Genomic DNA, 14,229 nt, shown 5'->3' with positions numbered 1-14,229 from the left:
GCGGCGAATCTACAGCGCCTGCGTAGTGGCGGGAGTTGTGCCCCGTTTTGCGCAGGCGTAATGGGCGGAGAAAGGGTCCAGTCCCAGGATTGGTCGCGCAGGCGCAGGGAAGGATCCGTTTTGGCGGGCGGTTGGCGTTGCGCAGAAGGCGGCAGCGGTGGTGTCTTGTGGTCCGGCCTCACCGCAGAGGAACAGGGAAGACATTAGCGTGAGTGATCGGTCTCGGTTCCGGGTAAGTGGCAGACAGTCTTGCCTACCCATACGAGGTCTTGAACTGACTCCAGTTGGGCCCGTTATTGTGTAATGAATGGACCGCGGGGTGGGGGCTCGTGAAGGGGGAGCGGTGGGTTCAGCCAACCAATGGAAGAACAGGGGCGGGATGTTTTATTCCTGTAAGTTCTGTGGAGCTTTGCAACCGGAGGGTTTGACTGGCTTGTGTATGGGCCAATTGAGTCTGCCTTTAGCTGCCGACTGATCGGTCCTTGGGCCATCGGAATGCGGGAGGCGGGTTTTCCGCGCCTGAGCAGCGTCTTCCTGAGCCAATGAGCACGGAGCGCGCGGTAGGTTGGGCTCCTCCAAGAGGCAGCGGGTTGACTCCAATGGGGAATGCCGGAGTCGGCGGTAAATGGATGGACCAAATTTGGAGCCAGTAAGCGGATAGCCTACGGAAAGCCCTCGGGCAGGTCGTCCAATCAGCGGTCCAGAAGAGGAAGGTCTTAGATTTAGGGTTGTGAAGAAGAGGATTCAATACCTGTGTTGGCGCGGCGGGCACGTATTTTATCCACAATGACTTCTCTAATGAAGCCTTTAGGCCTCCATCCCACATACCTTTCTGGTAGGGAAACTATAAGTTTGCTCCTGTATTGCTTCGAATTTGTCACCCCCCCTCCCCCGCATCGTTACTTCTCACCACTCAACCCTTTTTAGGTTTTGAAGGGAGCAGGGCAGGTCTTCGGGAACTCACTTCGTTAGGACGACTGACTTGCAATGTTAGAACCAGAAGAATAAATCTCTACCTTCGTGGAAAGGCGCCCGAGAAAAATCTACATCATGATGCACGTTTCTACGGACAAATGGATATTTGTAAAACGATAGAGAAAGTTTTGGAAGGCTACATACTGAAGTGCCTTATCTCTAGGGACAAATTGAGATCTAGGCAGGTTGGATCTCTAATGTTTAAGTCTCTTCAGGGATTATAATTTGTGATTAAAGATGAAAAAGTCAGTTTTTGTGTTTCCAGTCATAATCACTTGCTTCTCACCTCCTGTTTTTTATCCTTACACCTCGAGAAAGTGCCGTTTTTTCCTTAAGAACTAAGGTGATCTTCAGGATAAAAACACAAATTTTAAAAAGATAACTTTTTTTGCGTGTACTTAGTATCTGCCAGGGATACATCGTGCTAAGGACTTTACAAGCATTATCCATGTCTCAGTGCTTTTATCTTAGTCTCTTCTTTGAGGAACTTTCCCCCATTTATGTCTTTCTTTACACCATTAAAGGGTTTCTAAGCCCTCTCTCTTTCTGCTCTTCCTCTGAGGATGTCTGAATTTTGTTAAGTTGCTTAACAAGGGTGATATTTAGGGTGTTAAGGACAGGAGGAGTGAGACATCACCTGGATTATTCCATTGCTTTGATTGTATTTCCTTCAAAGTGTTTATTTCACAGGTATTGTAATCACCTGTTGGTAACATCCATTCAGCTGATTTGAAGATATTTTGTAAAAATAAAGAAATTTTCATTACATAGTGGCCATATCAGAATCTAAATTGCTCTCTTGTTCACTGACTTAAGGTTAATAGAAAATTGTTTAAATACTGTAATAAGTTCAACTACATATGAAGTACACTTCTGATTAGAGACCTTTGCGACGTTGTACAAAAGAAAGTTAATTTTAGTTGCCCTTATAATGAACAGAGGAGAGATTTCTTTGTCCTCTGACAGTTGTTAAGAGGACAAATTTGTTTCATATCTCGTTATAAACTTTCTAGGTATGCTAATAATGCAGCTGTTTCTGCTGAGTTTCTAAGAACTAAAGGGATCTAGATTAAGGTTATCTGCCCCTAATTTATTTAGGTTCAAAAGGAATACAATCTTGATCTACAGGGTTTCTTGCAGCACTATTGACATTTTGAGCTAGTAAATGCATCTCACCTTCTCCCTCACCCCCATTTGTGACTATCAAAATGTCTCCACACATTGCCAGATGTCCTGGGGGTGTCAGTGGTAGTGGTGCAAAATCTTCCTTAGTTGAAAACTGTTGATTTAGGGGCGTCTGGCTGGCTTGGTCGGAGGAGCATGTGACTCTTGATCTCAGAGTGGTGACTTCAAGCCCCACGTTGGATGTAGAGATGGCTAAAAAAATAAACAAACTTAAAAAAAAAAAAAAACCATTGATTTATAGTAACAGATGCTGGGGGTGCCTGGCTGGCTCAGTGGAGGAGCATGCATGCGACCCTATCTTGGGGTCATAGGTTTGAGCCCCACATTGAGTGTAGAGATTACTTAAATAAACTTATAAGAATAAACAAGTAACATGAAAGATGCTGGAGTTGATTATCTTGTCAAAATCTTTTATTTTAATAATTGGAAATCAGAGGGAGAAATGGGTGAAGTGTTTAGGAAGTGGCCTTTGTAAATGGATCACTAAATCTTAACAGTTATCTTTTCATATGTAGAGAGATCATCATTCCATTGGATAAAAGGAGAATTTCATTAAGTTTTTACCATTTCTTGCACTCTAAACACAATTGATTGCATCCCGTATTTGTTTGGGTGCCTAAAATAATGGCAAATATGTTTTGGACAAAGATGGACTTTGCGTTAGATGCTTATTAGATTTTCACCTGCTTTAAGCCTCTTTCCTTTACTGGGATTCTTTTGGATCAGTGTATCTCAAACTTGATCTTGACCGTTACTAAGAAATACATTTACACTGACCCTGTACACATATCGAAATAAGCGTCATTATATAAATATATGTGCAAAGCACTCTGGTACTTTCTCATCTACAGTACACTTTCATTTTCTTAAAAATGCAGGTCAGTTTTTGCTGGTTTCGTGGCTGTGTATAGACCCACAGATTGGGGGGAAAACTGATCTGAAGAATAGGTGCATCACATCGTCTTAGAGTACTCTGAATGGATTCCACCCATCTATAGCCCCAGCTGCTTGGATTTATAAGCAAATAACCATGACCCCTTATTTGATGATTTTAATTTGAAAAATTTCAGGATTTGAACATAGTTTACTTGGTTTACTGTGGTGTGCAAGTACACACTGCTTTTTTGTGAATTCTCTTACAATGTTGGAGTTAATAGGTCTGATGAACATTTCTCTCCAGTAAGGAAATTTTAGAGGGTAATTTTTCATTGATACTCTAAGACTATCACATTGAAAACCTTTTTTTTTTTTTTCGTTAAGATTTATTTTATTTATCTGAGAGAGAGAGAGGGAGTGTGTGCATGCTTGTGTGCAAGAGCCAGGGACTGGTGGGGGCGGGGAGAGGGAGAGAATCCTCAAGCAGATTCCCCTTGGAGCCAGATGTGAGGCTCAATCCCAGGACCCTGAGATCATGACCTGAGCTGAAATCAAGAGTTGGATTCTCAACTGACTGATCTACCCAGGTACCCCCACACTGAAAATCTTAGGTTTAGACTTATTTTTTGCCTTTGGAGAACCTGGTTTGGTTGTTCATTTGTACTGGTCTGTTAACAAGGTAAGATGTTTAGCCTGTGTTACAAAATTAAATTTCAAGTACTTGTGCTTACAACTTAAGGATATACTGTTGTTGCCAAGCCTAAAAGGATAGTGTTCGCTAAGAGGGAACATAACACATGTTCACTGGTCTGTCTGAAAACCAATAAGTAGAAAGCTATATGGATAGTATGTGAGCAGGATAATGGTTGGGGCAAAAAAGAAAAAAAAGCATTACTCTGCGGTGGCTGGATTTTTATATGTCTAGGAAAGTTTTGGTATTTTTCAGAGCCCTTGTTAGTAGGTCTAGAAAAGAGGTATCCAGGTTACAGAGGTTTCTGAGGAAGATTAGTAAGTTTTATTTAGGTATTTTATTTAACCACATAGCATGATTTGTATATTTTATTGGAATAGCACATTTAACAATCCTTGATAAAGCATTTCTTTCCTTTTCTTGTTCTTTTGTTTGGTCTGTTTTTATTTCCATTTACCTTACGTGAAATTGGGCTTAAAGCTGTGTGCTGTGGATATTGATTTTAAAAGTAGTAAATTACAATGCGAGATATCACTTGTAACTGACTCAGCCTGGCTGCTATTTACACATTGTTATTCATGAACTTGAACTCTGGGCAATTTTCTTTTTTCCCTGACGTAAACTTTGATTTTCCTTTCCTCCTTATAGAGGATGCCTTTTAGCTGATCATTGTACTAATGGGAAAGAGTCCAGGTCATCCTGAGAAGAGTTGGCTTGTGCAGAGTCCAAGATTCAGCTTTCTGTAATCTACTCGAAGCCACATATTCATTTCTGATGACAACTTTACACTTGTGTTGGCAGAACACCCACAGTGACAACTGGTGCCTATGTTTAGTCTGTCCAGGAGCTCTACCAGCTAACATGTTTGGGGAAAAACCTACACTGTTCTTGTTAGCAGCTATGTAAATATTAGACCTTGCTGAGTTTGTCTTCCTGGATCTGCCAGTATTTTGGAGGGTAAATTATATTCTCTGTTTGCCTCAATTTACCCTTTGAAATGAGGGATTTAAAGGTTTTAGGCATTCTTTGGATTACTTGAAGTTCAATTCTTTTTGGATCAGTAATTGGTTTTATATATATCCAGTTTATGATTTTTAAAATTTTATTTCCCCTGTGTATTAGTCTCCTGTGACTGCTGGCACAAATTACCACAGAATCAGTGGCTTCAAACAGCAGGAATTTATTCTTACAGTTCTGGAGGCCAGCTACAATCAAAGTGTTGAGCCCCCTCTGGAGGCCCTAGAGTAGAGTCCCTTCCTTGCCCCTTCCAGCTTCTGGTGGCTGTCAGCCTCATCTCTCCCTGCTCTCTCTTCACATTGTCTTCTCTGTGTCTCTGTCTCAGAACTGCCTGTCATAAGGATAGATGTGATTGCATTTAAAAGCCAACCAGATACTCCAAAGTAAATTTTTCCTTTCACATCTTTTGCCACATAAAGTAACGTCAAAATATAAAGTAATGGTCATAAATTCAAGGGATTAGGACTTGGTAATCTTTGAGGGGGGCCTTCACTCAAACCAGTACACCCTAGTTCTCTAACCCTGATCCAAATAAATATTACGTAATTCGAAAAAAATTACGGGGCACCTGGCTGGCTCAGTTGGTTAGGTGGCCGACTTTTGGTTTTGGCTCAGGTCATGATCTCGGGTTGTGAGATTAGGCCCTGAGTGGGGCTCTGCATTCAGGGCGGAGTCTGTTTCAGCTTCTCTCCCTCTAGCTCACGTCTGTCTGCGCACGCGTGCACACACACACTCTCTCAAATAAATAAAATCTTTTTTTAAAAAAGGAAGAAGTTATTTAATTAAATAATTTATCTTTTTGGTTTCAAGAAAAATTTATTTTTAAAGATTTTATTTCATTTATTTGACAGAGAGCACGTGCACAAGCAGGGGGTAGTAGCAGAGGGAGAGGGAGAAGCAGGCTCCCCACGGAGCAGGGAGCTGGATGCCGGGCTTAATCCCAGGACTCCCGGATCATGCCCTGAGCCGAAGGCAGACAGTTAACCGACTGAGCCACCCAGGTGCCCCCCCAAAAATTCATTTATTTATTTTTGAGGGAGGGGAGGGGCAGAGAGAGAGGGAGAGAGAATCTTAAGCAGGTTCCACACCCATTGTGGAGCCTGACACTGGGGTCTATCTCACTATCCTGAAGTCATGACCTCAGCTGAAATCAAGTGTTGGATGCTTAACCAACTGAGCCACCCAGGTGACCCAAGAAAAAGTTATTTTAAAAATGAGAGGCAAATGGGAAAAAAAGCTCAGGAAACCTAGATTCTCTTCCCACTTCTGTCATTAACTACTGATATAACCTTGGGCGAGCCATTTGCCCTCTTTGGTCCCTAGTTTCTTCATCTTACATGGAAAAAATTGGATAGGTGATTGCTGCTAGCCTTCTAGACCAAAGACTTTCATGAAAGAACTCCTGAATTGTCTTGGAGTTTATTTTTTTGAAGTCTGTGATATTAAATGTGAGCGAAGAACTCATTCTAATATTTTGAGCCAGTGGAGGCCTTTGGAGGCCTTTGCCTAGGATTCGAAGGATAGATGACTGACTTGTCAAATCCTTGGGGTATTAAGACAGGATAACAAATTTGTTAATTGTTGTGGTTTTCTAAAAAAAAAAAAGGTGTAATCGACAGGTTGGGCCATTTTGCACTCTCATCCTAATGAGGCTATGGACTGTGTAGTCTGGATTTCCTTTCCAGTAAGAGTAGTTTGTCAAAATTAAACACTGACAGATTTTTCTACCTGAAATTAGATTGTGGAGCTAGTTTTAAAATTTCTCACAAGCAGTCTTACTCTTCAGACTTAACTGAATGCTGGTTCCATCATACTTCATTGCTAGAAATGACACTAGAAAACATAGGATTGAGTTGGTGTTGTTGAAAGGACTATTCAAAGGTCAAATTTTTAGTACACTCTCATTATTTATTTCTTACGTGGAGAGGAGGAGGAACCAAACTGAATTCAAGTATTTCTCTGATTATAATCTCCATTTCTTAGAATAAAACAAGTTCATATCTGAGTCAGCAGGCATAATTATGTCGGAATAAAATGCACTGCTAAAAAGGTCAACCAACAGGCTGGGAAATCTATCTTAAGTTTGGTTTCTGAGGCAGATTCTTGAACTCCATGTACCTTCTTTCTCATCCCTAAATCAGTAAGACTCACTTACCTCACAGGGAGTTGTGGAGGGTAATATACTGCTAATTTGTTCAGTATTTCACAACAATAAATTACATCTAAGGATCTGATAAAACATCGGCAAACCCCATTTATATGAGTAGTTGGAGACAAGCATAGATATAACTTAGAGATAGTTCAGAAAATTTATTAAAGTTATTTTAACTTTCTCTATCATCAGACATCTTACCTTCTGTTTGCTGTATACTTTGCAAAGAGTTTGTTCTTTTTCCATAACAGACATGAGGTAGGTAGGGCAGATAGCTAACACCAGATTAGATGACAAAGGGATCAATTCATCAAGAAGACACAAGAACCCTAAATTTTACACAACTGATAATAAAACTTCAAAATACATGAAAGGAAAAACAATGAAACTGAAATATATACATCTATAATTATATAAATACGCTTCTAAGTAACCCATGGATCAAAGACATCACAAAATTAGAAAATATTTTGAACTGAATAAAAACGATAATATGACCTTAAAATTTGTGGGATGTAACGAAGACAGTGCTTAAAGGAATTTTATAGTATTAAATGCTTCAATTAAAAAAGCAGAAAGGCCTAGAGTCAGTGACCTACATTTCTATCTTAAGAACCTAGGAAAAGAAGAGCAAGTTAAATTCAAATTAAGCAGAAGAAAGAAAATGCTAAAGATAAAAGCAGAAGGTAGTTGGTGAAGTATAAAACAAAAACAGTAGAGAAAATCGATGAAAGAAAAAGTTGATTTTTGAAAAGATCAGTAAGATTAATAAACCAAGCACGTCTGATGGCGGAGGGCAGGGAGAGACACAAATGACTAATATCAGGAGTAAGAGAAGGGATATCACTACCGATCCTAGAGACACTGAAAAGGTAGTAAGGGAATATTAAGAACAACTCTGCCAGTACATTCAACGTCTTAGATGAGTTGAATCATCTCTTGAAAGACAAACTGCCAAAGTTCACTTCAGAAGAAATACAGAATCTCACTAGCTCCATTTTTATTAAAGAAATGAAATTTGTAGTTGAAAATGTTCCCCCAATGAGAACTCCAGGCCTGAATGGCTTTACTGTTAAGTTTCACCAGACCTTTTTTTTTTCCCCTTACCAGTCCTTTAAGGAAGAGATAATACCAATTCTACAAACTCTTCCAGAAAATAGGTGAGGAAGGAACAATTACCAAAGCATTCATTATTTTTAACATCGTCTATTATCAGGCAAACTTCTATTTCCTTTGTGCGTGTGTGTGTGTGTGCGCGCGTGTGTGTGTATACATACGTATGTGTGTGTGTGTTTGGGGTTTTTTTTAGATTTTTTTTTTTTTCTAGAGAGTGAGCATGTGGGGGGGGGGCGGCGCAGAGGGGGAGGGAGAGAAAGAATCTCAAGCAGACTCCTTTCTGAGTGTGGAGCCTGATGTGGGCTCTGTCCCTTGACCCTGAGATTATACCCTGAGCCAAAGTCAAGAGTCGGACACTCAACCGACTGAGCCACTGAGGCACCCCAAGATTTTATTCTTAAGTAATATCTACACCCAAGGTGGGGCTCAAACTCAGAACCCTGAGATCAAGAGTCACATGCTCCATCAACTGAGCTAGCCAGGCACCCCCCCATTTATATTTTTAAAAGTGTTTTCCAGTTCTTTTTCTTCCCTTCACAACAGACCTATGAGATAAGTAGGGCAAATAATACCGTTGACATTAACTGAACTGTCTAGTTTGACGTTTCAATTATCTAATTGGGAGAGGACCACATCTCCTTATTCCTAGTCCTGATTTTGCCACTGTTAACAAGCTGCCCCTTTAGTAGTTTTTTTTGTTTGTTTTGGTTTTTTTTGGTTATAGCCTGTGGGGACAGGACTACCCGGTGCTGACTTCACCAAGGAGAAACTGTTAAAATCCTTAGCCCTTAAGTTGAGGACTGGGTTAGACTCAGTGCCCATGTAATGCTTGACACTTACTAGGCCCTTAATAAATATCCCAGAACAAGGATCAGAATTGCAATATTAATCATCCCTTCGGCGTAAGATTTAAATTAGGATTGTAGTTGGAACCCAGACAAAAAGATAGAAACATCTTATTTGGTTTAAGGAACACATCAGAGCGCTCAGTGGAAGAGCTGGGTGGTCTGAGGTTGGCTATCCCTTTTAGCCGTTAATCTGGTGGTGGCCTTTCTTTGCATTTAACTATCAATATATCTGAAGTGTAAAACACACTTTTATGATATTGTGGCATAGTAACTCACACTTAAATGTCAATAGCGACACTTGCAAAGACCTACAAGGTTCAATAATTTCTGGTGTGGGTTTGTTTCTCCTGTCATCACCCATTATGTATTTTTTTACAGCTTTTAAATTGCCACAGAGAGAAATTGGTCAGGATCATAATAGATGGCCAAGGAGCTGCCAAGGATACCGTTGCATGGATGGGAAAAAGTTCAATACTGCCTTGATTTTATTTATCTAAATTGTAGGCTATGACTTCAATATAATTCATGTTGCTAATATACCAAGGTAATGGCAAAGCACAAAATTATGCCATATGTTGAAGGAATGCTCTCTTTAACTCCATGAAGTTTTACAGTCTGAGATCTTTTTCTAACTCCAATTACATAAAAGCTCCTTTTTTGTCGGAATGTATTAATCAGATATTGACTTAAATTATAATAGCATCTCAACAGTTAAATTAGAGATATTTTAGAGATTTTAGTTTATGGTTATGCTAATTAATTTTTATGTCTCTTGAATGTCTTCTCTAAACTAAGGCTATGAGGGAGCATAAATTGTCTGGCATAGCAGAGGCTTTCCCTTAAAATAGAGGGGTTGTTAGAGTAACCTGGAGGGGTCTTTGTAACCCTTAAGCTGCTGATGTCCAAAATCTGTACAAGCTGCACGATGCCGGATAAATGCTGTGTCTTAATTTTATGGCTGTTTGAAAAATATGACTGTTATTTTAGTTGGGGATAGATACTTCGTTCTCTTTTAACCCTTCCGTGTTTTGTGAACATGGTCTGCCAGAGTGGTATGTCAAAACCTAAGATTCATAGTAACTGCTCCAACATTGCTATAACCCATTTTTCTTAAGATTTATTTATGGTGAAATTGCCAGGTTCTTCATGAAAGGTGATGGGATCTACTAGTTCGTGCTTCATCTCTTTTAATTAAGAGAGGAGTGGATGTGAGAATAACACCCACCTGAGACGGCGGTGCCTTAAGAGGAGTTCAGTACATCACAAGGACAGAGTTGTTGGAAAGCACCATCTGGAAGACATTTGCCCATAGTGGTGCCAAATTCTACTTTCTCATAAATCTTGGAACAGTCAGATATCTAACCTTGCCCAGTGATGGGTTTAGGTGTGGCCTAACTAAATTTAAAGAAGGCTGACAGTTGAGAGAAGAAATTCAGTAGATTTTAATAAAGGAAACAAATGCCATATAAAAGTATTTTGTGGGATTGTGATCTCATAATGAGATATCAGAAATTTGTGTGTTACTGCTAAATATGCCAGTGAACCACACTGATAACTCTAAGCAGTTCTGGGGATTGCTATAGTCCACATTCATTTATATTTTTTAGCGGTGGTCAGAGCTTGGAGGAGAGTACAGCTGAATAAAATTTATAAGGCCGCCTTTATCTCTTTATAATGCATATGTTTTAATCTAAAAGAACAAAAGGCCCTTTACTCCCTTGCTCACTGGAGCAGGAGGCTTAGATAATCGACAAACAGGATACTTTGCCCGAGAATAATTCTGTGGCTGGATGAGGCAGTGCCTTGGCCCGATTTTTAAAGAATCACAAACTGGAGTTGGCTAGCCAAACGGAGACCATTTCCTCTCTCCACACTCCTTTCTATTAATAAAGTTTGTGTTGTCTATATGTGGCTTGTTAATGATAGGGGTGTTAACGACCACAGTTAATCTTCCTCCTCAACTCTTTCCTAATCCAGTCTCTTAAATAGACATTTAAAAAGCTTTTAACTCCTCTTGAATTGGGTGCTCATGGGCTTTTGGTGGAGGTGGAGTGATAGCTATCAGCCCATTTAACAAAACCTGAGGCAGCCAGGACAGCTGTAATGTGTATCTCTGTGCTGTGTTTTTGTTAAAATGCCACATGGCTAATACTTTGGAAATCATAAATCTAGGGGAAGAAAACATCTTTATAGAGGGTATTTTAGTTTTATGCTGTATGTGTTACAAACTTAAAATCATTGGTGCTTCTAGATCCATAAAGAACAAAGAATATAGACCAGATTAAAACGGTTCTGTAAATTTGGTGTCTTTTCTTCCGTTTTATTTATTACAATAAGGCTACATAGAGGACGCTGTGCAGGCAGTGCTGCAGCTGATGATCCGGTCCTCACGTAAGCCACTAACTTTCCCAAAGCCCTTTGGGGAGAAATGGGAATTTCTCAAGCCTGGGCCAACTGAAGTCACCCATCAGCCGCGTATTTAATTAATACATGTGATATGGAGCTTTACATATGCCCTCACCCCTTTCCCCTCTTTCTGGAGGCTTTCTTTCTGAAGGGTTTTGCCTTCTTCCTGGGCTTACAGATTTTATATTGAAACTCTAAAATGGGGGTGCCCGTCTGGCTCAGTCGGTAGAGCATGTGACTCTATCTTGGGGTTGTAAGTTTGAGTACCACGTTAGGCGTAGTAGTTACTTAAATATAAAATCTTTGGGGGGGGGGAGAAAAAAGAAACTCTAAAATGAAGAGAGAGCTCACTGATTGTGTGTTTTGACATTTGGTCTGACTACCACCTCCAGATAGTTCAGTGGGTGGTTCAGTGAGGCAGTTTACCAGTTGGTTTTCATTACTTTTTTAAAAATACAAAGCAGGCTTAGAGAAAGATTTAGAATTATGTTGTATATATACTTTTGCTCGTAAGTAGTGATGAAAATAAAATGTGCTACACCAAGATCTAAGAAAAGCCACCAAGACAGCTGGCATCGCCAAGTAGTGACTGGAGGGACTAGAGCAGAGCCTGAACTGGACAAACAGATCCCAGAGACCCTATGTGGGCGATTCTGTGAATCCAGGATTGATAAATGCAAATAGCTAACCATTACCTCTGTTGTTCTGGATTGCCCCAGTTTTCTCTAATGGCTTCTCTAACTTCTGGGGATTGACAGTTTCTAACATTATTTTTTTTAAAACCCTTATAATGAGTGGGATTTTTTTGGTCCTTCTCTTTCTGCTTCACTTACTCACCTCTTCCTTTTTTTTTCCCCTGGAAGATTTATCTGTTAAAGAAGTCTCCTGTCATCGACTTGGAATGTGGGTTCTGCCTGTGCCTGACCACAAAGCTCTTTGATGTTTTTTCAAGGCTGACTTCTCACCAGATCCCTGGTTTAGGGGTTTTTTTGCCCAGCACTCAGAGGCCTGTAAGGTGAATCTGCCTTGTGTCGTTGATACGAACGGTTGTTGGGGCCTGCTCTTTTCTCATGTCCTGATGGGCAGTTAAATTGCTGGAATCTAGGGGCGCCTGGGTAGCGCAGTTGTTAAGTGTCTGCCTTCGGCTCAGGGCGTGATCCTAGCGTTCTGGAATCGAGCCCCACATCAGGCTCCTCCACTGGGAGCCTGCTTCTTCCTCTCCCACTCCCCTGCTGTGTTCCCTTTCTCGCTGGCTGACTCTCTGTCACATAAATAAATAAAATCTTTAAAAAAAAAAAATTTAAATTGCTGGAATCTAGGTGTAGTTGTTGATGCCTTTACCAGAGAGTTACTGTGTATAGTCAAGAAAGGGCTGAGAGCTGTTATGCCCGAAAGATTCTAGAAACTTGAGAAGCTGCTTACCCCTTCCTATGGAGATTTCCACAAGGATAACGTTGCGCTCAGAGGCTCATCCTCTCTTCCTTCGTCATGGTATCAGGATTCTACCTTAATCACTCCATCATCCTGCCAGCCATGTCTCATTTCTCATACTTGAACGCTCCCTCCTCTCAGGCTCAGCGTGAACCACCAGTCTTGATGCTTTATCTGGTACAGGCGCTAGCCCTTAAATTGTCCGTCTGGCTTTGTGTTTCATTTGACCCTAATACACTGGGTCGCACTGTCTAAAAGAGAATTATGTCCCCTCCGATGTCTGAGTGCATTTCTCATTTCTTACTGCTGCTCCTGAGCAGATCTGTAACTTCAAGGTTAAGATAAGACACATTCCATCAGAACTATGTCGTCATCCTTGCCAGCTTCTGATCTGTGACTGTCCAGGAGATTTACAAGACAGTTGCGTGCCATTCTTTACAGAATATTGTGGTTGGACTCTGACTCCTGGCATTAGGCCCAATTTGATTTGTCAGCTGTTACAAAACCCATTTCCCAAAGAGAAAGGGACCTTAGCTGTGCGCCCTTTAGGCAGTTCTTAAAGAGTGGGAAGGAGGAAATTGATCTGACATTATTTCCGGATGTTTTAGGGAGGGGGTAGGCACCAGAATATTTTTGTCCTTTTCCTTGTTGATTTCACCCCCCCCCCAAAGGTTTCACTAAAATACTAATATTGTTGTCATTCTTTATCTCTTCACAGAATTACTGTTAGGCTTTTCATACTGCCATTTCTGAGTTTTAAGGAGTAAGAATAAGTATTTTACCATTAAGAGAGAATGTACTTGCTTATTCTCTAAAGCTTTATTAGTGCCTAGTTAACAAAGATTCTCTTCCTTCTTTCTTGCTGTCTACTCACATTTTGAGCTGCAGGAGTTACTGCATGTGATAGGGTTTAACGGCTTAGGAATTTGGAAGGTCACATATTTCCTGCTGCTGTTGTATTTGGCCCTATATTTTTACAAAAGCTTCTCTTTGGGGGACTTACCAGCTATTTGGTCTCTATTTAAACTCACTGTTTCCCTAGGAGGTAGGCAGTGGGATTTGGCCCATTTTAGTGATTCTGGGGTTAGATCTCAAATTATTTACTCAAGATGACACATGGCAAGTTAATCACACAGTGAGAACCCTGATCTAACTCCTTTGGCATTGTTTTTATATCCCTTAAGTACAAAAGGTATTAAAAAGTTAGGGAGAGTCCAGAAAGGCACTTTTTACCCAGAGATTTTATGACAGGTCCATTCAAATTTGAGGAAATTTTCTGTAGTTAAAATTGTCTACTCTCATTCCCTACAATTTCTTCTGTTTGATAACCGAAATAATAACTATTCTCTACTTTTTCCTTGGTTGGGGGTCTTTGCTTTTGATTGTCCCTTTTTCTTACTCTCCTGTGGCAGCAACCTCTGGCTCTAAAGACCCAAATCGTAAAGCAGAGGAAGGTTTTGGAGCTCTCCAAAATGTTCTTTAGGGCCAGGAGAAAAGAAACTTTGTGGGACTGCAAGTCTCTAAGTAGCTCT

At 40.5% G+C, this 14,229-nt stretch overlaps 1 protein-coding gene across 2 annotated transcripts in view; it reads left to right on the top strand.

Moving 5' to 3' along the window:
- Window positions 1-72: 72 nt before the first annotated feature.
- Window positions 73-14,229, top strand: part of CBX5 (chromobox 5) — a 35,550-nt gene continuing 21,393 nt past the window's right edge. For both annotated transcript variants that reach the window (XM_045800868.2, XM_045800865.2), the window contains exon 1: window positions 73-232. The gene's annotated coding sequence lies outside the window, so the exon portion shown is untranslated. The remainder of the gene's footprint in view (window positions 233-14,229) is intronic.

Source organism: Ursus americanus, chromosome 25 (assembly GCF_024610735.1).
Source record: "Ursus americanus isolate L20-20 chromosome 25, mUrsAme1.1.p, whole genome shotgun sequence".
NCBI lineage: Eukaryota > Metazoa > Chordata > Mammalia > Carnivora > Ursidae > Ursus > Ursus americanus.
Note: the sequence above shows the minus strand (reverse complement) of the source record. Positions and strands in the feature narration are given on the sequence as shown.